The 25886-nt window shown below is 42.8% G+C and overlaps 1 protein-coding gene across 2 annotated transcripts in view; it reads left to right on the forward strand.

Annotated features, from left to right (window-relative positions):
• Nucleotides 1–2036, forward strand: part of RRP12 (ribosomal RNA processing 12 homolog) — a 28538-nt gene extending 26502 nt beyond the window's left edge. Inside the window, exon 35 of one of the 2 annotated variants that reach the window (XR_002326504.2) lies at nucleotides 1481–2036. The gene's annotated coding sequence lies outside the window, so the exon portion shown is untranslated. The remainder of the gene's footprint in view (nucleotides 1–1480) is intronic. The other variant, XR_002326505.2, reaches the window with a different exon arrangement.
• The last annotated feature ends 23850 nt before the right edge of the window (nucleotides 2037–25886 follow it).

The raw sequence follows: 25886 nt of genomic DNA on the forward strand, positions 1-25886 counted from the left end.
TTCGAAAAAGAAAAAATTTATCAAATTCACTATTTTTTAAAAACCCTAATGTTCTGTGCAATGTTTTGTATCTGTGGACTCCTACCTCTGCAAAGGAGGAGAGGAGGGATCTTCATATCGCTTCTTTGGGGGCCAAATTATAAAAGTTTTGCATTTGTTTCCAGTTTTTTGTGATTATTTTCATTTACATTGTTATGATCATTGTGTTTATTTTCCTGGCTCTGTTTCAGTTTTTCATGAGTTCACATATGTCTTCTATGCTTCTCTGTTTTCATCACAATGTCATTTCTTATAGCATACTAATATTCTATTCACTTGCCACAATTTATTTAGCCATTCTAAAGTTAATGGGCATCTATTTTGTTTCCAGTTCTTTACTACCACAAAAAGGAGTACTATAAATAATTTAGTAGTTATAGGGGCCTTTTCATCAGTGACCTTCTATGTGCTTCACAGGGACTCTCTGGGTCAAAGGATATGGACATTGTAATTACTTTGTTTGCAAAATTCTTGCTTTCCAGAATAGGGTGTACTAATTTGCAGTTCCACCAATAATGCATCAGTGTGCTTGTCTTTTCACAACCTCTCTAACATTGACTATTCTCGTCTTTTATCATCTTTGCCAGTTCTCGCTGGGTGCGTGAGGTGTGAAACTGCAAGGTTTTTTCTTTTGCTTATTGATTTGTTTCCTTATTAGTGATTTGGAGCATTCTGTTATACGGTTGCTAATAGTTTGTAATTTTTTGATAACTGCTCACATCCTTTGACCACTTATCTATTGGGAATAACTTTTTTTTCTTTTTTTGGTGAGGCAATTGGGGTTAAGTGACTTGCCCAGGGTCACACAGCTAGTAAGTGTTATGTATCTGAGACTGGATTTGAACTCAGGTCTTCCTGACTCCCAGGCCAGAGCTCTATCCACTGTGCCATCTAGCTTCCTTGGGAATAACTTTTGATATGTATTTCTGTTGTCCATATGTCTTAGATGCATTAATTTTATTTGTGCAGCTTTTTGCAATGACAAAGAATTGGAAACAAAATAAGTGTGCAAGGATTGGGGAATGGCTAAACAAACTGTGGTATAAGAATGTGATAGAATTACAGTATTACTGTGCTGTAAGAAATGATATGTGTTGAATATAGAGGAGTGTAGTTGACTCCTGTGTCCACTACGATGTTTAATCTCCGGTGAGGCTAAAAAGAGAGAAAGAGAAAGGAAGGAAGGAAGGAAGGAGGGAGGGAGGGAAGGAAAGAAGGAAGGAAGGGAGGGAGGGAGAAAAATCATGCGGACCAGGGGGTAGCAAGTTATGAACAAGCTCTGTTTATTGATCTGAGGGTTAGGGTTATTATACCCCATTCATGGGAACAGAACCCAGAGTGGAAAAAGCCAAGTATCAACAGTTAATGTTTCTCATGGTAACGGTAACTGGGGAGGTTTTCCCCCCAGAGTCGTCTCCTCGCTTCCCGATTATCTTTCAAGGTTCATTGAAAATCCTTCATCCTCTCAAGGGACAGACAGCGCCTGGAAGAGGTCGGAGAGCCTATGTTCTGACCTACACGGCGCTTAGATAATGGACAGGAGCAGGAACATCCCGACATGACCTATATATATCCTCAAACCCACCAGTGCAAGCCCTCAACAGAGGAGCATGGTAAGATCTACGTGGACTGATACAGACTGAATGAAGTGAGCAGAACCAAAAAAACTAAGTAGATACAACTACAAGGTAAATGAAACAAAATCAAAATTGGATGTTGCAAAATTAAAAAGAATGACTATGGTTTTAAAGAATTGATGTAAGAAGACACCCCTACCCCTTTGCAGAGGTAAGAGTTCTACAGTGTTGTACATAGCAGATATTTGTGATCTTTTTTGATGTCTTGATACTTATGCTGATTTCTTTTTGTATTTAAAAAACACTGCTATGGGAGGGGATGGCAGAGGGATCCTGAAGGAAATTATGGTTATTAAAAGTTTTATTTGTGCAGAACCTTTTTAGTTTCACGTAATAAATTATCTGTTTTGTCTTTCGTAATTGTCTCTCTCCCTTTTTTGGCTAAGAATTCTTTCCCTTGCCATAGCTGTTAAAGGTAATAGGATCGCCTTAATATTCAGGATATATACATGTTGAATTTGTGAAATATGGTGTAAAATGTTAGCTGAAGCCTGATTTCTGCCAGACTGTTTCCCTTTTTTCCCAGCAGTTCTTACCACATGGGGAGTTCTTTTCTAGGTAATTTAAGTTTTCAGCTTTACTGGACCCTGGATTATTGAGGAGGGACATGAAAGAGGCCACAAAACAGACCACATACGTTGGTGGTTGTTTTTACCATACTGTCTAAGAATACATTCCTCTTTTTTTAATCAGACTTTTTTTTTCTGGGAATGTACTTTAGAAGGGAGCTTTTTGGGAAGTCTCTGTTGTGCCAAGACAAAAAAAGGGGAAAAATGATGGAGACTGATAGGCCACGTTTCATTTTTGTGGTTAACTGTTTGTTAACAGGAAGGAAGGAAGGATATGTGCTTCAGCTTTTAACAACTTGCCATCAACATTGTCCTTTGCATTTGACCCGGGTTTTCTTGTTTAAAGTTGTCTCCAGTTACGCTATTATAGTTGGCATCTACGCTGGTCGTTTGGCTCTGGTCTCTTTACTCTGGCAGCACCTTCTTGTCACGTGTGCAGACCCTGTTCTGGCAGCCAGGGCAGCTGTGACACAAGCCTTTATTCCTTTCCTATCAAGCATGGTGCTTTTGTCGAGTGATCTGTGAATTCAAGCCGTGCTCCTCCACTAGGTAGGATGGCGTAGCCTTTTGGGAGCTAGCTGAATCTTCTTGGGCCTAGAGGCACAGGGGCCTGAGGCCAAGCCTAAAACAGCAGGGAAATAGCGTGGCAGTGCAGAGGGCACCTAGGGTCTTCCTTGACTGTGCTACGCTGCCCTTTCCTTCCCAGAGTACAGGTACATGTGTTGACAACGGCTCCAGATTTGGTCACCTTCATTTTTGCCTCCTCCAAAATAGCCCTGCTCATACACCCGTGGCATTTCACACCCTCCTCAGTAAGCTCGGTAGCTTGCTCTTACCTTTCGGATGAAATTCAAACTCTGGCTATAGTTTACCTCTCCAGACTTGTTAGATATTACTGTCCTTTACCCAGTCTGTATTCTAGCCGGGTGGCCTACTGGTTGTTCCCCATACACAGCCGTCCATCTTCTCTACCTCTGCCTTTCCGTAGGCTGCCCCACATGCCCGGAATGCACTCTCTTCTCCCCCTTCTTTGCCACATTCCTGGCTTCCTTCAAAGGTACATTCACTTGTCATTGACAGAAGCCCATCCTGATTCCTCTGGTTATCCATGTCCTCTCAGTGAAATTACTTCACTTCTACTGTAGTATCTTGTATTTACTTTTCTCTTTGTATCTTTAATGCCTGGCCCAATGGGGGGACCTTAGTCAATGTTTATTTAATTAATGAATCCGTGTAGAATGAGATCAGGAGAGTGATGATGGGGGAATGTGTAGATTTGAGAGTCATCATGCATACATACATACCGCTAGGGGGCGCAGTGGTTAGAGCACAGGGCTTGGAATCAAGAAGACTCATCTTCAGACACCTAGCTGTGTGACACTGAGCAAGTCACTTAACCCCAGTTACCTTAAAAAAAAAAAAGGAGAGAGAGGCAAAATATAGTCTCTCAGGGAGTTTACAATTAACAGTCTAATGGGGAAGACAACATGCAAACATATATACAAAGCAAGGTATATACAAGATAAATAGGAAATGATTAACAGAGAAGGCACTAGAATTAAAAGAGGTTGGAGAAGGCTTCTTGTAAAAGACAGAATTTTAGTTGGGACTTAAAGGAAGCCAGGGAGGTCAGTAGTGAGAGTTGAGGGAGAGCATTCCAGCCAGAGAAAGTGCTTGGAATTGAGCTATGGGAGTATCTTGTCTGTGGAACAGCCAGGAGGACAGTGTCCCTGGATCAAAGAGTAGTGTTGGGGTGTAAGGTGTGAAGGGTTTTGAATGTCAAACAGAGCATATTGTATTTGTTCCTAGAGGCAACAGGGAGACACTGGAGTTTTCTGAGTGGGGGAAGTAACATCATCAGACCTGTGCTTTAGTAGCTGAATGGAGGATGGATTGGAGCAGGGAGAGGCTTGAGACATTCACATCTACCAGCAGCTACTGCAGTATAAACCAGACATGAGGTGGTGAGGGTCTTGCAGCTGGATGATGGAAGTGTCAAGAGGAGAGAAGGGGCTGTATTCGGGAGATGTCGGGAAGGTAAAATTGGGCCTTGGCATCAGCTTGGAAATGGGGGAAGGACCCACAAAAACCCAGGGAGGACAGAGTGACCAGGAAAGTGGTGGTCCTGTGGCATCAAAAGCTACAGAGGACTAAAGAAGGATGAGGACAGAAAAGGCCACTAGGCTCAGCAATTTAGACATCTGTGGTGACCTTGGAGAAAGAGCAATTTCAGGCTGAATACTGGGGCCAGAAGCTAGATTTTGAGAGTTGGAGAAGACAGTGGGAGGTGAGAATATGGTATGGACAAAGGTCTTAGATAACTATCATTTTGTGGATATCTGGTCATCACTGCCAGTGGTATCCATAATAAAGACCACATTGCCAAGACCTTTACTATAGGGGCTTCTACAGGTGAGGGTTGAGGGCATCAGGTGCTGCCTAGACTATCATTGAAAGGTAGGATTACAGACCTTGGCTAACTAGGTTAGCTAGCTAGGGTTCATCACAGTGTAGCAAGATAATAGAGCTCAAAGCATCTGGGTTCAAATCCTGACTCTGCTACCTCTGAGTACATCCCTCTGGGCCGCAGTTTCCTCATATGTAAAATAAGAGAATTGAGCTACATGTTCTCCAAGGGCCTTATCCAACTAAAATCCTACCATCCAAAATCCAAACCAAGACAAAAATGGTTAATGTTTATTTGAAAATCTAGTCTAGCATTATACCATGCCTCAGCTTTACACCTTTGTGTATGTTGGGGAGCTCAAAATGTGCTACACTTGCTGAAAAAGCCTAGCAGAGTAGCAATTGGTCTCCTAATACCAGTGGCACACAAGATGTGAAGTAAATCTGGTTGCAAAACATTCTCCAGAGGATCCAAACAGGTCTTGGATGCATCTTGTCCATTTAAATACCGGATCTGTCAAATACTCGTTTTATGTGATCGTGATGATGTGTGGCAGTTTAAATGGCCTTGCACCTAACTAGAGGCCCTGAGGTGGCACAGAAAATAGAAATGTTGAACTTGGAGCCAGGGAGACCTGAGATTGAATGCTGCCTCTGACATGTACTGGGTAACCTGCTACACATAACAACAGTCCCTTCTTTAGAGGGTTGTCGTGTGGACCGGTGAGATAATCTAATGAAAGGGGCTTTGCAAGCCCTAAAGTACTGCATAAAAGTTAGCTGGTTTCAACTCAACCAGGACACTCCCCCATCTCATCCTGCCCCTCTTTGTCTCTGGTATATTCGTGCCTGCCAACTCCCATTCTTAGAATGAGTTCCTGCCTCATCTCTGCTTGTTAAAATCTTTCTTTTGATGACAGGTTCAGGTGCCATCTGATGCCTTCCTCACTTTGAGGCTTTGATGATCCATCATTTTCTTTGGTTCCATCTTCAAACCTAAGAAAAAGAAAAACAATTATCCCAATAGTGGATGCTCTGATAATGCTTTACGGGTTGTGAGGGGATTTCTGTACATTATCCCATTTGTGGATTGGAGAAGTGTTTACCAGCTCTCAAAGCAGCAATATCCACAGATGTAGGGCTGGAAAGGACCTTAGAGGTCATCATTTCCAACCCCCTCATTTTACAGATGAGGAAACTGAGGCTCAGAATGATTAACTTGCCCAGGGTCATGTAGCTAGCAAGTATCCGAGGCAGGATTTGAACTCAGGTCTTAGATACATTCTCTCCTTCATCCAGATATCAGATTTACTTTGTGCCTGTTTTATGTGAATTGTGGGTGGCAGTTTAGAAGGCACAGCATTCCCTATTCCTAATAACGTGTTTGGGTGTGTCCCCCGAACTTAGGGTTTGGTCCCTTGCTGCTTGTCTGAAAGAGAAGCATTTTTACTTACATATTTCCTTTAAGCTTAATATCTTATTATTTTCTAATTACATGTAAAAACAATTTTAACATTCTTTTTTCAGATTTTGATTTCCAAATTACCTCCTTCTCCCTTCTCCCCACTGAGAAGGCAAGAGATTTCATTTAGGTTAGATGACACATTTCCTTTACACAGATTGCAAAGAGAAGTCGATGAAGGCTTCTGAAAAAAATCCAAGCTTAAAACTCCCATTTGCTATTGTGAGACTACCTAACTATGGTTTTGACTGAACTCACCTTGCCCCTTAAACCTACCCCTCCTCCCAACTTCCCTTTTTCCGTGATTGATTCAGTTGCTCCTGATCTGGCCCCCACATCCGTCACACTGGGAGGAGCAGTCCCTGAAGGGAGAGGGCCAACCTTCTACACCAACTTCAACCACTGACCAGCTGCCACTAATGGGCAGGGAAGCCCGAGAGCCACAAAAATGCCAGTGCCCCTTCCAGCCCAGCCCCCCTGATTATCAGCAATTACTGTGGAGAAGAGGCTAGTCGCCCTGACACCTGCCAGCCAGCCACCCGCCACAGGTTAGTCAAGCCAGAGTAGCTGAAAAGCAGCAGGGCGCCCTGAGAGAGACGGGCAGAACGTTGCCACAAAGTCCTTGGCTCTGCCAAATGGCTCAACATCAGACAGGAATGACATTGAAGAAGGGGCTTCACCATCTGGTGTGCTGTTGTGCCCTAAGGACCATGAGACATTTCCATCCGACTTGTGACCGAAACCTTCCATATGAGTTGTTGGCCCCTTTAGAATAGAAGCTTCTTGAGAGCAGAGACTTTTTCTAATTTTCCGTTCTAGTATTTTTATTTTGGTTGTTTTTGGTTTTTGGTGAGGCAGTTGGGGTTAAGTGACTTGCCCAGGATCACACAGCTAGTAAGTGCCAAGTGTCTGAGGCTGGATTTGAACTCAGGGCCTCCTGACTTGAAGGCCAGAGCTCTATCCACTGTGCCACCTAGCTGCCCCAATCCTAGTATTTTGTACAATGCTTTGCACGTAGTAAGTGCTTAATTAATGCTTTATTCTTTCATGTGCTAGACAGTCAAACTATTTTGCCACCTCTACCACTTCCCCTCGGACACCAGTGGAAGTAGCCACGAATCCTGACCCCCAGCCCAGCCCTGGCAGCCATCCTCTATGGAGCCTCTATGGAGGTGTAACTTGGCAACTGCTTCTGTAGGTGCTAAAGCCACGCCCTGTGGGCCCCCCCCCCCTTCTTAGCATTCACAGTTACTGAAGACCCAAGAAAAGAAAGTTCTTAACATCAGAGTCCTTGGCACTGTCATATGATTCAATATCAGAAACAGATGTGATTTTTTTCAGTGGAAACAACACTAAAAACAATGTTTTCCTATCTGCTTTGCTTTTGTGCCCTAAGAACCATGGGACACCAGTGAAATCTCCCTTGTGGGTTATCTCCCCCATTAGAATGAAAGTTCCTTGACAACAGAAACTATCCCTTTTTTTCTATCTGTAGCCTTAGCCCTTAGCATAGTGCTGTGCATATATCAAGTGATTAATTAATGCTCATTCATTCAATCATGGTACCACTTTTCCCCCAATTACCCAGATTCAAACCTTAACTATCTCTTTCCCCACATCTAATTGGTTGCCAAGCCCTGTCAATTCTACCTCTTGCATCCATCCCCTCCTTCCCACCATAAATATAGCACCACTCTAGTTCAGTCCTTCTCTTCTTACCTGGACGATTAAAATAGCATCCTTCCACCCAATTAGTAACATTTATTTAAACTTAGTATAAACTTAAAAGCACTTCCCAATTTACTATCCTCTTCAATGAACAAAGAAAAATTGTAACAAAAGAAAAATTTGTACCCCTTTTAACAAAGAAAATTTTGAATAAAACACAGCTGATAAAGTGACCACATCTGATAGTAATGCACCATTCTACACCCAGATCCATCTTACACCATATACTATAATAAATTTCAAATGAATGTGACCTCATAGCCTTTTAACTGTCTTGCTTCTAGTCCACTGCGTCTCCAATTTAACCCTCACACTGTTACCCAAGTAATCCTTTTCATGAACCCCTTTGAAAATGGCAGCTCTAAAAATAAAAATTAAAATAAAATAAAATAAAATGGCAGTTCTATGCTCAAAAACCTGCCTTGGTTTTCCATGCAAACTACTGTGGGATTTGAGCCCCTCTGTCTGCCTCTAACCTGCACTTCCTGACCTTTGCTTTCCAACTCAACCAGGGTACTCCCCCATTTCATCCTGCTCCTCCTTTGTCTAGTGCGGGGGGGTAGGGAACCTGCAGCCTTTGAGGCCTTCTAGATTCTAGATTGGACTGAATCTAAATTTAACAGAACAAAAGACCAGTGAAGGTTTAAGTGAGGCTTTGGAGGCTGCTTTTTTGTCTTGTTGGTTTTCTTTTGGAGAGATCCTGCTACTACAACCACTGAGTCCTATCCCCTTCTTTTACAGATGAGGAAAATGAGACGCAGATTGGTTAAGAGGTTGTCATGGGCTTCCTGGACAGCACCAAGAGGGGGTTGTGGAGTGTGGTAGGAATAATACGTCCTTCCCATAGGCTGACTAGTTTCTCCCTGAAAAGGCATGAACATTGTCCTTGAGATTTAATTGGCTCAAAGAACTAAGGCCTCAACTGTTGACACAGTTTCCTAGGATATAAATGTATTTGTTACTGTAAGTACTTACATGGGAGCAGGAGATCACTTTTATCCATATCAGTGAAAACATAGATATTAATTATCTTTGGAGATTTAAGAGGCAAGGTAGCATGCAGTGGCTTGAGCAAGGGACTCAGAATCAGGAAAACCTGGATTTGAATCCTATTTGAGATGCTAAGAAAGCCACATAACCCGGGGGAAGGGGAAACAGGGAGGGAAGAAGTATTTATTAACTGCCTGCCATGTGCCAGGCACTGTGCTAAGTGCTTTACAAATATCTCATTCGATCACCATTTTACAGTTGTGGAAGTTTGTGGGTTTTTTTGTTGTTCAGTTCTGTCTGACTCTTTGTGACCCCAGTTAGAGTTTTCTTGGCAGAGATACTGGAGTGGTTTGCCATCTCCTTTTCCAGTTCATTTTACAGATGAGGAAACTGAGGCAAACAGGCTTAAGTGACTTGCCAAGGGTCACTCAGCTAGTAAATGTCAGAGGCCAGATTTGAACTCAAGAAGATGGGTCTTCCTGACTCTAGGGCCAGCATTCTACGCACTATGGCGCCACCTAGCTGCCTTATATACCTTTTGGTTGAATCTGCTTCACTGGCCTCTTTTGTGCAACCTGCAGATGTGTCGTTTGCTGTTGACAAGGTCCTCAAAAATGGGGTCCCTCAGGCCGCTGGTGACTCAGGAAAGCAGCACCAGCAGTGCAATAGACCCCATCAGGGATTTTCTTACAGTCACTGAGGTTTGCTGACTCAGGGTCAGAGGTCTCGTCGAGTCCTGCTGTAGTTGTTTTGGAAGAGGACCAATGGCATCATGGGGTGATGTCCTGACTTGCATTGGATTTAAGTGAGTCAAAGTTGAGCAAAGTTGTCAGCCTCACTCTCTCTTTGAGTCACAGAGGTCCAGTGGCAGGACAAAGTCAAGATGACTTGTGATGGACTGGAATGCAGTGGATGATCTTGGTGTCTTCAATGTCTGACCAAGCTTCAGCTGCCTTCATGGGACGTTGGAACAATTGTTCTCATCTTCCCATTCCACCGGAGAAAATCTTTACATGCTTGGGGTGGACACCCCCCCAACTCACCAATAGGTCTGAGGCCCGTTTGTTACCCTCAACCTGGTTTAGCCCATCTGCTGAGATGGTTTTGCAGGGGCGTGGCTACTGTGCATGCTACAGCTTCTTGGAGCCACAGGCAAGAGTTGGGTGAGATGTGGACACTAAAGGGGGGGTGAGCAGCCTGTAAAGGGTTTAGCAAGCCCCTACACCAGGGGTGCCAGTCCTCCTGAACACCCCATATACCCCTGCTGTAAATTAGAATTTTGTCCAATGCAACACCTGCTCTGGAGAATGAGCATCCTTCCTGAGGTGATTTATGCTATTTGAGACAACTGTTCATGAAGTCCAATTTCTTCTGTTTTAAGAGCTGTTCTTATAAGTGATAGAGGATTATTTGATTTGGTTCAATTATTTGTTACACGCCTGAAGTTTGCTAGACTCCGTGCTAGGTGCTGGAGTTGGAAAGATATAAAAAAAGAAACAGTACCTGCCCTCATGGAGCTTACATTCTCCTGAAAGGGAAGTGCTTTGTAAACCTTAAGGCGTTATATCCATGAATTACTATGTGCTTCCTATGGTAGACAGCATAGGGATATTAGATAGTAGAGGGGGAAGGGAGCTTAGAGACCTAGTCCTCCTTTTATTGGCAAGTGAAGAGATGATTCCCTAGAGGGCACTTTGCTCATAATTAAGTGGCTTCTCTCGTGCCCTCAGCCCCATCCAGTTGCTGAGAGTTTGCACCCTGATGTCAGTGGGGCTCAATACCTGCCCATTACCTTGTCCCCACCATAGAAGGGAATCCTTGTGAATCTGGGGTGATTGTCTCTTAGCAGAGAGTTCACAGAAGTAGCATGGATAGGCTGGCCCACAGTTGCCTCTTCTGTATAGTGAATGGGCTTCACCAGATGGTCACTGAAATTCCTTCAAGCTCTGGATTTTCAGTCTTATGAAACCAGAGTCGAGACAGGCTAAGTGATTTGTCTAAGGTCCCACAGCTTGGAAGGAGCAGAGCTAAGATTTGAATTGAGGTCTGACGCCAGAGTGCTCTTTCTACTACATTTTACTGCCTCTCATTCAAAAACATCCATTTCTTTCCTTTTCAAATATTTTTCTGTTACTTCCTGAGTTATTTATAATTCAAGGTTTTCATGTCTTTGAAGAATAATGCCAAATCTGCCACAAATAGGCACATACAAATGTCCTTGATGGTTACACTGGTTTCCAGGGATGGGAGAATAGCATGTGCAAAATAGCATGATCTAGGGCTAATGTCTATTTTCTTTTTATGATTCACCACGAGACTGCTTGTACTGCAGAAAGTGCTGAACCCATGACGTGGGAGAATGTAAACTGCGTCACCATTTCCTGGAGTGGATTTGGATGCAGCCATCTGATTGATAATCAGAGCATGGCAAAGAGGTCTTGATGCCCCAGCTGGGGAGTGAGTTCCATGAGTCATAGCTGGAATAACTTGTAGTCTTGTAGTGTGTCCCTGGGTTCTGCCTGATTCTGAATTCCTTTCTGCCAAACAGTGTGTTGCTAGAGCTCTTTGGGCTCTAAGGCACTCAGCTGAAGGTAAAGGACTTGATAACAAATGACCTTGGTTGTAGACATCTTCACAAACCTGACGAGGTTCAGAGACATCGTACGCACGTAATAAATACTTACAAAATTAAATCGAATCCCCCTCTTCCCACACATGAAATGCAACCAGTAGCACCAAGTATTTGTAGGCTGATGTTTTGCAAATGGGTTTCCACCGTAGCTTCAAAGTACGGAACAGTTGAGAGTTGATTGATTGGGTTGGCATGTGTCTCCTTCACTGGAGCTGGAAGTGACCTCAGGGGTCATCTGGTTCTGAATAAGAATTCCCTCTACAATATGGGACCATAGCTTCAGAGCAAGGAGGGACCTTAGGAGACCAATAGTCATCTAGCTTTTGTTTGAAGACTTCCTGAAGCAGCCCATTCCTCCTAGACATTGCTTTTAATTCCTAACTTACACCTGTTTTTCTGTTCCTTCTACTCATTGTTCCTAGTTGTGCGCTCTGGAGCAGAGCAAAACCAATCTGTGACCTTTTCAATGTTAACAGTCCTTCAAATCCTTGACAGTAGCTATCACTTCCTTTAGTGCTGCTTCTTTTCTCTTGCCTCAATACCTTGGCCTTACTCCCAAAGCCCTAGAAGTTGTCAGGCTACTGAACTGGAGTCTGTTGCTTTGTAATCTGTGGGTGGAGGGTGAGGTTGTCTCTGATTTCACATTTTGGAGAGCGAGCGAAAGGGAATGGAGAAGACAGGGCTAATTACTAGTTATTACTTGCCACCTTCAAATTTTTTTTCATTCTTTTTTTTTAATTTACAGTAACCACTTTTAACCTTTTTTTTTTAGGGTGGAGGGTGAGGTTGTCTCTGATTTCACATTTTGGAGAGCGAGCGAAAGGGAATGGAGAAGACAAGGCTAATTACTAGTTATTACTTGCCACCTTCAAATTTTGTTTTTCATTTTTTTTTTAATTTACAGTAACCACTTTTAACCTTTTTTTTTAAGGAGGACTGGCCAATTATGCTCTATTAGATGAGACGAAACTAAATGGAATACTACATCTGTAGCAGATGTGGTGTTAGGGTTGGGCCTGGCACTAATACCCATTAATTCAGGCGGGATGTTGGGATGAAAAGAGGCACTTATGAGCCTCTGAATAGTTAATAAAAGGAGATTTACTTTGCCTTAATAGGACAAGGACACAGTGGCACTCAAGTTCTATACATCTGCCCCCCTGTCTCCATTTGGTAACATGTTTAGTCATCTGGGCAGGCTGTGGGGATGTAGCATGGTCTTTAGATGAACATGAAGTCAAGGGGTTTCCACTGCACATGGATAGGACTTTTCATGTCCTTAAGTAACCAGGAAGTTTTGTAAAGGGAGGCAAGCACTTAATCAGGTGCCAGGAACACATTTGCTACCTTTTAGGAAAAACTAATAGCTCATATAGAGAAACTGGGAGACTTGGTCCTATCCCATGGGGGGAGCAGTAAACCCAGTAATGATGTAAGTCTAAGTCACTATAGTTGTTTTTTAAATAATATTTTATTTTTTCCCAACTACATGTAAAAACAACTTTTAACATTCATTCTGAAAAGTTTTATATTCCATAATCTCTCCCTCTCTGCCTCCCCTCCGTTTTCCCTGAGGTGGTAAGTAATTTGAAATGTTATGCATAAAGTCAGTATAATGTTAATGCTTCATTTACCACTTGACCCATGTTTGAAACAGCTTGAATTTTCTCTCGTTTGCTTTTCCTTTCCTCATTATTCCCATTCTGAATTTGCTAAGAGGACAAGGAGTTCATGGCTTGTCTGGACCCAGGCAATTACCAGAAAAGGAGCTGCCCGTGTCTGGACATCTGAAAATGATGGTTAGTTGCTTTATAAGAAACAAGAAAGAGAATAATAGAAACACACAAGAAGAAGGCCAGCTGAAGACACACTGAAAACATATCTGAGATACTGGCAGGGTTAGTGCATCATGCTATGATTGATTAGGGGCCTGGACCACAAGGGCAGCACAGGGTAATGTTGTAGACATGAGAGACAACCTCTGGTCACCATTAGAATCCAGGATTTTTTTTTTTTGAGGATGGGCTAGGTGGAGATTCATACTCTTCCTATGGGAATCAGGTTCTTCTATTATGACTTTGATATGGGTTAAGTGTGTCTGTTCCCTTTGTGAAAGTGAGGCCAAGAGCCAAGGGTTTGACAGGAGCAAGCTGCAGCCACTCAGAAATTAAGATTTCAGACTTCTCTTGGAGCAGCTGGGCTCAGTCACTTGGGAAACTTTAATGTTTTGATTTGTATCCCGTTCTGTAAATGTATGCTAAACCATAAGGTGAATGTGTAATCTTTTGGGGGTCAGTGAAGGTGGGAAAGAGAGCATCTTAATGGGAGAAATTGAATCAAACCAATTATAACAATCTCCATTGTCCTCATCCCTACAATAGAACTGAGCTGATGCCTAAGATATTAAGAGAGCTGGGAGCTAAGCGGAACCCAAACCAACATTTTCCCACTGGCCTACAGGTCCTGAGGCATCTGTTGGACAGGAGGCAGCTGGAGCAGTTTGATCTCAGTCTTGCCTGATGGCTTATGTAGTAGAGAACACACTCTCAACAGCTATTCTAGCCCTGTCTCTGGGTGGCACACTGGTATTATCTACACACCTACCTGCCTTTGAGACTCTAGTCTCTACATCAGCAGCTCTTGTAGAGGGGAGAGACGCCTACATACTTGACACCTAAAGGTAACTGAGAGCCAAAAATGTGTTGTTCGGTTGTTTTTCAGTCATGTCTGACTCTTCGTGACCCCCTCTGGAGTTTTCTTGGCAAAGATACTGAAGTGGTTTGCCACTTCCTTTTCCAGCTCATTTTATAGATGAGGAAACTGAGGCAAACAGGATTAAGTGACTTGCCCAGGGTCACACAGCTAGTAAGTGTCTGAGGCCTGGTGTCCTATCCACTACACCACCTAACTGCCTATTTTTGTCCATATTCTCCCATAAATCCTCCATCAGGAGTTCACCCAGTATGCTGGAATCCTTTCTTTCTTTGTATGGGAACCAGTACAGTACTTAGGCCACCCACTTTTCATTCTCAATACATGATCAGGCCACTTCCTTTTCTAATTATATATTTCCTGGATGATAAATTTTACTTTTCTTGCAAGCAAATTGTCCTTGGTAATTGGCTACAGCCTGCTTATATTTGCCAAGCATTTCTGCATTGCTCCTTGTAACGTTTATTTTTCATATATTGTGAGATTCCATAAATTGTAGTCATTTAGACATGCAGGAAGCACAGTGGTGTAAAAAGATGGGTTTTGTTTCAGGAGGCAGATATCTGAAGTGATACAAAATTTCCCAAATGCAGCTTATCTAGCTCTCTTCCTCCAATCCAATTCTGGGCCCAGCTCATTGTCCTTAGACAGCACCTATCCAACTTAAATGAACTCAATGACCAGCTTGATGGATGGCCTACCCAACTGCAATGTTATCATCTGGCAGGAGATGATGGTGTTGAAAGGATGGGTTAATTTTAAGCTACTGTTATTCAGAAGTGGCTTCCCACACCTAAAGCCTCTACAGTTTTGAGACTCAGATTCACTGGGCCCCAAGCCCAATAAATGAAGGTAATTTGCATCTAAGCAATTCTTTTTATGAGTAGACCAGTGGAAATAATAGTTCATTTATACAGTACAGTGCTCCATATTTTATTGATCAGAGAACCATCAATCCTGTTATCGGTGCTGGATTTGAAAGACAGACCTCCAAATCAACATCAATAGCTTGATCAACATTTATTAAGAACATACTAAGTGCTAGGCAGGAACAACTAGGTGGCAGGATAGAACACCAGGCCTGGAGTCAGGACTAGTTCAAATCTGGCCTCAGACAGTTACTAGCAGTGTGACCCTGGGCAAGATACCTAACCTTGTTTGCCTCAGCTCCTCATCTGTAAAAATGAGCTGCAGAAGGAAATGGCAAACCCCTCCAGTATCTTTGCCAAGAAAACTGAAAATGGAATCAGGAAGAGTCAGACAGGACTGAAACAACTTAACAAAAAAAGTGCCCGGCACTGTGCTGAGTGCTGGAGATACAAAAAGAGACAAAAGACAGTCCCTGCCCTCAAGGAGCTTACAATCTAATTGGGGAGACATGCAAACAGAGATATACAAAACAAGCTATATATAGGATAAATAGAGAATAATTAACAGAGGAGCACAGTGTCTAAGAGTAAGGTATAAGAAGACTGGAAAGGTAGAAGGGTGGGAGGTTGTGAAGGATTTTGAATGTCAAACAGAGCACTTTGTATTTGATGCTGGAGGTAAGCGGAGGGCACTGGAGTTTACTGCGTAGGGGGATAACACATTCTTTAGGAAAATCACTTTAGCGGCTGAATGGAGGATGGACTGAAGTGGGGAGACACTTGAGGCAAGAAGATGTCCTCCACCTTCCACCTCCCACCTCCCTCAGCAGGCAATTGCAACAATCCCGGTGTAAAGTGATGAGGGCCTGCTTTTAGGTGTGGCTGTGTCTGAGGAGAAGGGGGGTGTTCAAAAGATGCTGCAAAGGTGACGTTGACAGATTTTAGCAACAGACTAGTTGGAGGGGGTGATGAGATATAGTGAGAGGAGGCCAGGATGACTCCTACAGTAGACTGTGAGGCTGTGAGCCTGAGGGACTGGAGGATGGCATTGCCTTCTACAGTAACAGGGAAGGAAAAAATGGGGGAGAGTTGAGAGGAAAAAAGAACAAGTTTTGTTTTGGACATACTGAGTTTAAAATATCTACTGGATATCCAGTTTGAGATGTCTGAAAGTTTGAGACTTGAGATTGGATCATTTGGGGCAGTATAGATAAATATGAGAATCATCAGAATAGAGACTGTAATTGAATCCATGGCAGCTGATGAGATCACCAAGTGAAATAGTATAGAGGGAGAAGAGAAGAAGGACCAGGACAGAACCCTGAGGGCACCTACAGTAAGAGGGTGTGATCTGGAAGAGAATCCAGTAAAGGAGACAGAGAAGCATCAGTCAAATAGGTAGGAGGAGAACCAGCAGAGAGTGCATCCCAAAAGCCTAGGGAGAAAATATTAAGGAGGACAGTCACCATTATGGTCAAAGGTGGCAGGGAGCTCGAGGAGAATGAGAATTGAAAAAAAAAAACACTATAGGGTCAGCTAGGTAGTGCAGTGGATAGAGCTCTGGCCTTGGAGTCAGGAGGACCTGAGTTCAAATCCAGCCTCAGACACTTGACATTTATTAGCTGTGTGACCCTGGGCAAGTCACTTAACCCCGATTGCCTCAAGAGGAAAAAAAAAAGAGAAAAAGCTATTAGATAAGGCAATTGAGAGATCAGAACTAACTTCAGAAAGGGCAGTTTTGGTGGATGACAAGGTCAGAAGTCAGACTGTAAGGAGTTAAGAAGAAAGAGAGAGAAGAGAAAGTGGAGGCACCTATTGTAGATAGCCTTTTGCAGGACATAAGCTACTAAGTGAAGAAGGACAATAATTAGCCAGGACCAAATGAGCATATTTTGACGATGAGGGAGACATGGGCATGTTTGTAAGCAGTAGGCAAGGAGCCAGTAGACAGGGAAAGGTTGGAAATAAGAGAAAGAGGGGGGATGATAGAGGGGGCATTCTGTTGGAGGAGATGGGATGGAATGGGATCACTCGAACAAGTAGATTCTGGCACCTTAATGAACATTTCTCAGGCTGAGTGGTCACAGAAAGGAAGAATTGATAGAGGTTTTCTATTTTCTAAAATGGGGATGATGAAACCTGACTTACTTCTTCCAAGTATTGTTGTGAAGTCAAAATGATCTATGCATGTACACATGTATGACATTTTCCATTTGTGAATGGGACTGAATCAATAAGGCACACCCTGCACAAACAGAGGTTGGTTAATTCCTCCAGGTATGCCTGCAGTTGTCTATGCCACATCACTGGGAATGCCTGGACCACCCTGAACTCATCTGATTTCGGAAGCCAAGCAGGATCAGGCTTAGTTAGTACTTGGGTAGGAGACCAACTTCCTGGGAGTACCAGGAGCTGCAGGCTTTTAAAAAATTGGGGCAGCTGGGTGTTGACGTGGAGAGAGCACCGGGTCTGGAGTCAAAAAGACCAGAGTTCAAATCAGACCTCAGATAACAGCTGTGTGACCCTGGACAAATCACTTCTCTTCCTGCACAAAACTGGAGAAGGAAATGGCAAACTACTCCAATATATTTGCCCAAAAAATCCCATGGGCAGTATTAAATCACTAAAAAAGATACGACATAGGAAGGATCTGATGTGCTATTGGGTCACAAAGAGTTGGACATGACCGAAAGACAAATGCCAGCAATTTGGGCAAATGCCACTGGGTGCCTGGTAGGTGGTAGGGTGGAGCAGGCCCAACAGTTAGGAATGCATTTCTGTAATTCTACTCAAATGCTAGGCAGAAAGGAGAGGGTATAAAGTTATCTGGGAGGGGTGACCTCAGTCCCTCGGGAGCCTTCCTATAATTGAGAGTAGGCTGTGCTGATAGATATACCACAGGCAAAGTGATTCATAAGCTCTTGAGATGGAGTACATCTGTGGGATCACCTAGACCAAGTGCTTCCCATCCCCACTCCACTCACTCCATTAAGCAAGAGGGAAAGCATTTGAGAGAGGTAAAGTGATTCAATTCAATTCAACCTTTCTTAAGTGCCTTCTAGGTGTAAGGCACCAGAGGTCCAAAGACAGAAAGGAAGAACTCTCTGACCTCAAGAAACTTGACCTCTAGGTCTCCTGGAAGGAATACAATATGTACACATGTAAGTAAATACAAAGTGTAGACAAAATAATTAATTCTCATTTTTTTCAATTAATAAGGATGTATTTTCTCTCCTTCCCCTATGGAAAAAAAAAAGGAAAGGAAAACAAAGCTCTTAAAACAAATATGTTTAGTCAAGCAGTGGAGAGAACTCTGGGTCTGGAGTCAGGAAGACTCATCTTCCTGAGTTCAAATCTGGCCTCAGGCACTTATGAGCTGTGTGACCCTGGACAAGTCACTTAACCCTCTTTACCTCAGTTTCCTCATCTGTAAAATGAGCTGGAGAATGAAATGGCAAACCACTCCAGCATCTTTGCCAAGAAAACCTCAAATGCGGTCACGAAGAGTTGGATATGACTGAAATAACTCAGCAACAACATAATAAGTAAAACAAATTCCCCACATTGGCCATGTCCAAAAACACATGTCTCATTTTGCATCTTGAATTCATCACCTCTCTGTCAGGAAGTGGGTATCACACATCATCATTGGTCCTCTGGGATCATGGCCAGTTATTACACTGATCAGAGTTCTTAAGTTTTTCAAAGGTGTTTGTTTTGACAGTGCTGTTTTTATATAAATTGTTCTAGTTTTACACGAACGTTCATACAAGTCTTCCCAGGTTTTTCCTAAATTGTTCCTTTTGTCATTCCTTATGGCATAAGAGCATTCCAATACAATCATATGCCATAACTGTATAGCATAATTTCAAGAGAGAAAGAGAGTGCTAATAACTGGGAAGGGTCAAGAAGACCTCACATAGGAAGGGGCACCTAGCAGTTCTAGGAGGCAGGGGTAAAGAATGCATTCCAGACATGGGGGACCACTTATGCAAAGTCATGGAGGCAAGAGGTAGAATAATGTCACAAATGGTGAAACTATATGGAAGGGAGAAATAAGATATGATGGTAGGTGGGATCCTGATTATGAAGGGCTTTAAAGGTTAAGTTGAGGGTTTTAGCAATAGAGAACCAATAAAAACCACACAGGTAATAAGTAGTACAGCTAACATTTAAATCCTTTGACTCCCAAAGTCCTCTTCTTCCTGTTACAGCATAATGCTTCTCCCAAGGCCTCATGAGAACGAGGTCTCTATAACCCTTCTAGTAGTTTCTTTGGCCCTACCATTAGTTCCTACTATCCCAATCAATATCAGCCAGACTTTAAACCAGTTCTAGAAATAATGGGCTTGGAGGCTATATCTGGGCCCGAATTTATAGAGCCTAGGCTGTAAGAAACAGTGACCTAATGACCAGGGAGTGGGGGCTGGGGAAGGAAATGGTCACATAAAACCTTAGAATGTTAGCACTAGGGAGAACCTTGGGGAGAATCAGCCAATCAGTAAGCATTTATTTGTCATCCACTCTGGACCGGCACTATGCCTATGGACACAGAGACAAAAGTGAGATGGTGCCTTCCCTCAAGGTGTTTATAGCCATGGGCCTAGTCCAGTCTCATTTTACTGTAATCTAGATTTCCAGCCAAGCCTCAGGCACTTTACGTGAGACTCTCCTAATTGTTGTTGATGTTAGTTGGTAGTCCTTTGCTCTCAAAGGGTGAAGTAAATGTTGATGCGATACTATGTGTTGGGAGAGAGAGAGAGACAGAGACAGAGAAGACAAAGAGGGAAAGAGAGAGAGAAGTGGAGAAAGACAGGGAGAGGGAGAAGGAGGGAGGGAGACAGAGAGAGGGGCAAGAGAGAGAGACAGAAAGAGAAAAAGCCAGAGAGAGACAGAGACAGAGAGAGACAGAGAAGGAGAAAGAGACAGAAGGAGAGAGAAGACAAAGAGGGAAAGAGAGAGAGACGCTGAGAAAGACAGGGAGAGGGAGAAGGAGGGAGGGAGACAGAGAGAGGGGCAAAAGAGAGAGACAGAGAAGGAGAAAGAGAAAAAGCCAGAGAGAGACAGAGACAGAGGAGAAAGAGACAGAAGGAGAGAGAAGACAAAGAGGGAAAGAGAGAGAGAAGCTGAGAAAGACAGGGTGAGGGACAGGGACAGGGAGAAGGAGGGAGGGAGACAGAGAGAGGGGCAAAAGAGAGAGACAGAGAGAAAGAGAAAAAGCCAGAGACAGAGACAGAGAGGAAGGGAAGAAGGGCAAGGGGGTTGGAGATACAGAAACACAAAAGTCCTTGTCCTTGAAGAGATTACATTTTATCAGGTGAAATGACACATGTGCGTACACATATAAACACAAAATTTGTAGAAGATAAACATTACATAATTTTGGTGGGAGCACTAGCAGCTGGGGGTGGGGAAGGAACAGGAAATGCTTCATGTAGAAGGTGGCATTTGAGCTGAGCACTGAATGGGAGCTGGGAATTCTGGTAATCAGAAGTGTAAGGGGAGAGCCTGTGCAAAGCCAGGAGATGCAATGTTGTACATGGAGAACTGCAGACAGGCCAGTTTCATGCAGGGCATGAAAGGGAGCCATGTGACCTCATCAGCTCTCATGGGTTTAATAATCATCTCTATGGAGGTGACTCCCAGATCTATACACTAAGCCCTAGTCTCTTTCCTGAGCTCTAGACCCACATCTACTTATTGGATATTTCAGATTGGAAGTCCTATAGGTATTTTCTACTCAGCATGTACAAAACAGAACTCATGATCTCTTCCCTTCAATCCATCCCCCTTCTAGACTTCTCTATTGCTATCAAGGGCAACCCCAACCTTAAAGTCACCCAGGTTTGAAGCCTTGTTGTCATCCTTAACTCTTCACCCTTATTCACTGTACGTACCAATCAGTTACTAATGTCTTGCTTCGATTTCCCCATCTCTCACAGTGGTCTTCTCTCCATTTACCCAGCCACCACCCTAGATCAGGACTTATAACCTCTTCCCTGGTCTATTGGAATAGTCTTCTAATTGGTCTTCCTGCCACAAGTCTCTCCCCACTCCTCTGAACAGCTGGCAAAGTGATTTTCCTAAAATGCAGGTCTGACCATATCACTCCTTACTGGAAAAATTCTAATGGCTCTCTTGAGAATCAGAGACAAGACCCTCTGTCTTTTAGGTAACCAGGGCCCTTTTCTATCTCTTAAGCTTTTTGATACATTATTCCTCTCCAAGCACTCTATGGTTCCGCATACTGGTCTCCTTAATTTCTTCCATCTTCTCTCTCAGTGGCCTACGCTGACTGTCTCCTATGCCTGGAATACTCTCCTTCCTCACTCACCTCACCCTCTTGGAATGCCTGGTCTCATTCAAGACTCACCTAAAACGCCACTTCATTCAGGAGACCTTTCCTGCTCCCCGTCTCCTCCAAGTTTATCCCGTATCTGTTTCAAGTGTCCCGTATATACTTACTTATAAATGCATGTGTTGTTTCCCTTGTTAGAACATATACTCCTTAGAGGAAGAACGGATTTCACCTTTGTCTTTGTAATCCCACTTCTTAATACAATTTCTAGCACATAGCAAGCTTAATTAGGTGCTTGTGATGACTGATTAAATACCAAAGGGGAGTTTATATTTCACTCCAAAGGCAACAGGAAGCCACTGAAGCTTTTTGTGCAAGAAAAGTGAACGGACAACCTGTGCTTTAGGCATATCACTTCAACAAATATGTTCAGAGGATGGATTAGAGTGGGGAGAGAATAGAGGCAGTGAGACCAATTTGGAGGCTACTTCAGTACAGAGAGGAGATGACAAGGCTCTGAATGAGGAATGGTAGCCATGGGAATAGAGAAAAAACAGATGCTGATAGGAAGTATGAAAGCAGAATCAGGTGACTGATTGGAAATGGGGGGTTAGGGCTAGGGTGAGGAAGATGGCAGAGTAAAAGCATGACTCTTTATGTTACAAATCTCCATGATTAGAAGGATAGCGGTGCTCTCAACAAAATAGGGATGTTAATTTTTCTTTATCATAAGGGAGGGTCAAATGTGCAAAGGGGGAAAAGGGAGAAAGATATTTAAGGGGTAAACAACAGAAGGCAACAATTCAATTTTTTAAAAAATATTTTAATTCTTGGCACTGATGGTCAGTTAGTCAATCAACTCACTTTTATTAAACACTTACTATGGGCCAGGTACTGCTGGAGACACAAAGAAAGGCAAAAACCAAACGATCCCCGATCTCAAGGGGCTAACAGTCTAGTGGGAGAGACAACATGCAAACAACTCCAAACAAATAAGATAAGACAGGGGTTGTCTCAAAGGGAAGGGGCTAAGATTAAGGAGGATTGGGCAAGGTTTGTTGTAGAAAGAGGGAGTTTAGATGAGAGTGGAAGGAAGCAAGGGAAGCTAGGTGGCAGATGAAGGAGAGTCCAGGCATGAAGGATAGCCAGTGAAAAACACCCGCAGTCAAGAGATGATGTGTTAAAGGGCAACGGACCCACCTGTACAAAAATATGTACAGCAGCTCTTTTCTGGTGGCCAAGAACTGGAAATTGAGGGGATGCCCATCAACTGGGGAATGGCTGAATAAGTTGTGATTTATGAATGTAATGGAATATTACTCTGCTATAAGAAATGATGAGCAGGCCAATTTCAGGAAAAACCTGAGAAGACGTACATGAACTGATGCAGAGTGAAGTGAGCAGAACCAGAACACTTTACACAGTAACAGGAACGCTATGTGATGATCAGTTATGAGTGACTTAGCTGTTCTCAGCAATTCAGTGATCCAAGATAATTCAAAAGGATTCATGAGGAAAAATGCTATTCACATTCAGAGAAAGAACTGAAGGAGTCTGAATGCGGATTGAAGTATATTATTTTCACTTTCTTTTTTGTGTATTTTTTTCTTTTTTTCTGTTTCTTCTTTTCCAACATGATTAATATAGAAATATGTTTTACATGATTGTACATATATAACCTAATCAAATTGTTTACTGTCTTAGGAATGGGAGAGGTGAGAGAGATAAAACATTTGGAACTCAAAATTAAAAAAAAAAACAAATGTCATAAATTGTCTTTACATGTAATTGGAAAAAATAAAATACTATTTACAAAAAAATAGAGAGATGAAGTGTTGTGTAGGGGAACTAGCAAGGAGGCCAGTGTCACTGCATTGCAGAGTATATGGAGGTCAGTAAAGTATAAGAAGACCGGAAAGTAGGAAGGTGCCAAGTCATGAAGAGCTTTTTTTTTTTTAAATTTTCACATTAGTCATGCTGTAAAGAATTAGAACCAATAGGAGGAACCACAAGAAACAAAACAAAACAGAAGAGGGAAAAAACTCAGCAAATAGTGTGCTTTGATCTGCATTCAAACTTCATAGTTCTTTCTCTGGATGTGGATAGCATTTTCCGTCATGAGTCTTTTGGAGTTGTCTTAGATCCTTGCCTTGCCGAGAAGAGTCAAGTCTATCAAAGTCAGTCAGTCATTGCACAATGTGGTTGTTACTGTGTACAACGTTCTCCTCGTTCTGCTTATTTCACTCAGTGTCAGTCCATACAAGTCTTACCAGGTTTTTCTGAAGTCCACTTGCTCATCCTTTGTTATAGCACAATAGTATTCCACTACATTCATATACTACAACTTGTTTAGCCATTCCCCAAATGATGGGCATCCCCTCAATTTCCAGTTCTTTGCCACGACAGAAAGAGATGCTATAAATATTTTTGTACATGTGGGTCCTTTTCCCATTTGTATGATCTCTTTGAGATACAGCCCTAGAAGAGCTATTGCTGGGTCAAAGGGTATGCACATTTTTATAGCCCTTTGGGCATAGTTCCAAATTGTTCTCCAAAATGGATGGATCATTTCACAACTCCACCAACAATGTCTTAATGTTCCAATTTTCCCACATCTCATGAAGAGCTTTAAAAGGCAAAAGATTTCTTGTTTGATCTTGGAGATAACAGGGAATCAGTGGAGTTTTCTGATGGGTAGGGGAGGGTGAGGTGATATGGTCAGGCCTGTGCTTTAGGAACATCAATTTGACAGCTGAGTGGAAAATAGGCTCGATTGGGCAGAGACGTGAGGCAGCGAGAAAACAGCAACAACCAGCAGGCTATTGCAATAGTCCAGAAATGAGGTGATGAGGGTCTGCACCAAGGTAGTTGCAGTGGCATAAAAAAGAAGGGGGAATAAGCTAAAGATATATAAAGGTGGAAATGAAAGGAATTAACCATTGATACAATATGATGGATGAGAGAGAGGAGTTGAGGATGACACTTTGTTAGCCTAGGTGACTGGGAGGATTGGGGATATCCTCAACAGTATAACAGAAGTTAGGAAGAGACAACCATTTAGGGGAATATGTAATGAATTCAGTTTGGGATATGTTGAGTTTAAATTGTCCATGGGAATCCAGTTCAAGATGTCAAAAAGGCAGCTGATATAAGCCTAGAGGTTGGGAGAGTGGTCAGAGCTGGACAGATAGATATGAGAGTCATCTGGATAGAGATGATCATTGAAACCATGAAAGCTAATGAGATCGATAAGTGAAATAGTATGGAGGCAGAAGAGAAGTGGGCCAACTGTGATCCTTCTAATCTGGGGTGGGGAACCTGAGGCCTTGAAGCCATGTGTTCGTGGTCCTCTAGATCCTCAAGTGTGGCCCCTTGACTGATTCAGTCCCCACCCCCGTGTCCATGCCCTTTCTCCTCCCTATAGAATCCATTCAATCTGTGTCACTCTGTGCCCCTGGGCTAGTCTATTCATCTGAACCTCAGTTTCTTCATCTGCAAAACAGAAATAATATTTTGTACTATACAATAATCACAGGATTGTTGAGAAGAATTTTATAAACCGTAATACATTGTATAGACATAAATTATTACATTTAGGGTGTTAGACCGGATGGCCTCTGAAATCTATTCTGGGCAGCTAGGTTTCTTAGTGCATACAGTGCCAGACTTAGAGTCAGGAAGTCCTGAGTTTAAATCCAGTCACAGACACTTGCTAGCTATATGACTCTGGGCAAGTCACTTAACCCTGTTTGCCTCAGTTTCCTCAGCTGTAAAATGAGCTAGAGAAGGAAATGGCAAACCACTCCTGTATCTTTGCCAAGAAAACCCCAAATGGGGTCACAAAGAGTCGGACAGGATTGAAAAAACTGAACAATTAGAGGGTCCCTTCTAGTTCTGGAGCCATGATTCTTTGATCCTGTTACTTATTACTAAGACCAAACTTCATTAACATTAAGAGGTATCATACTGAAAAGTCCAGTCAGACCACAAAGAGAGAGTGAACAACAGAAATCTATGTTTACAATGGGTCTGTGACCTTACCTTGCTCAGTGCTTGAAGCTGAGCAATGAAACTGATGGATGATAATGGGACAATAATGACAAAGGTAGCCTTTTGGCCAGACCCACTTTGTTGATGCAATCTTTGGCTTTGTGTATTTACCACAACCTACCTTTCCTTCCTTATGATATGTTACTCCCCTCTGTGCATACTATGGTCCAGCCAAAATGGCTTCTTTGTTGTTCATATAGAACATTCCATTGTCCATCTGCATGCCTTTGCCCTTGAGGGGATCCATCCCTACAATGGCCTCTGGCTTTCAATCTCCAGTCTTTAAGCCTCAGCTCCAGCAACACCACCTTCTAGAGGAACCCCTTTTTGTTGTTGTTGCTTATTCTTCATTCTTTTTTTTAAATTAATTTGTTAATTTTTAGTTTTCAACATTCAGTTCCACAAGATTTTGAGTTCCAAATTCTGTCCCCATCTCGTCCCTCCCCCCACCCAAGATGGTGTGCATTCTGTATACCCCTTGCCCTAATCTGCCC

This window comes from Phascolarctos cinereus, unplaced genomic scaffold (assembly GCF_003287225.1).
Source record: "Phascolarctos cinereus isolate Bilbo 61053 unplaced genomic scaffold, phaCin_HiC Scaffold_3;HRSCAF=262, whole genome shotgun sequence".
Classification (NCBI taxonomy): Eukaryota; Metazoa; Chordata; class Mammalia; order Diprotodontia; family Phascolarctidae; genus Phascolarctos; species Phascolarctos cinereus.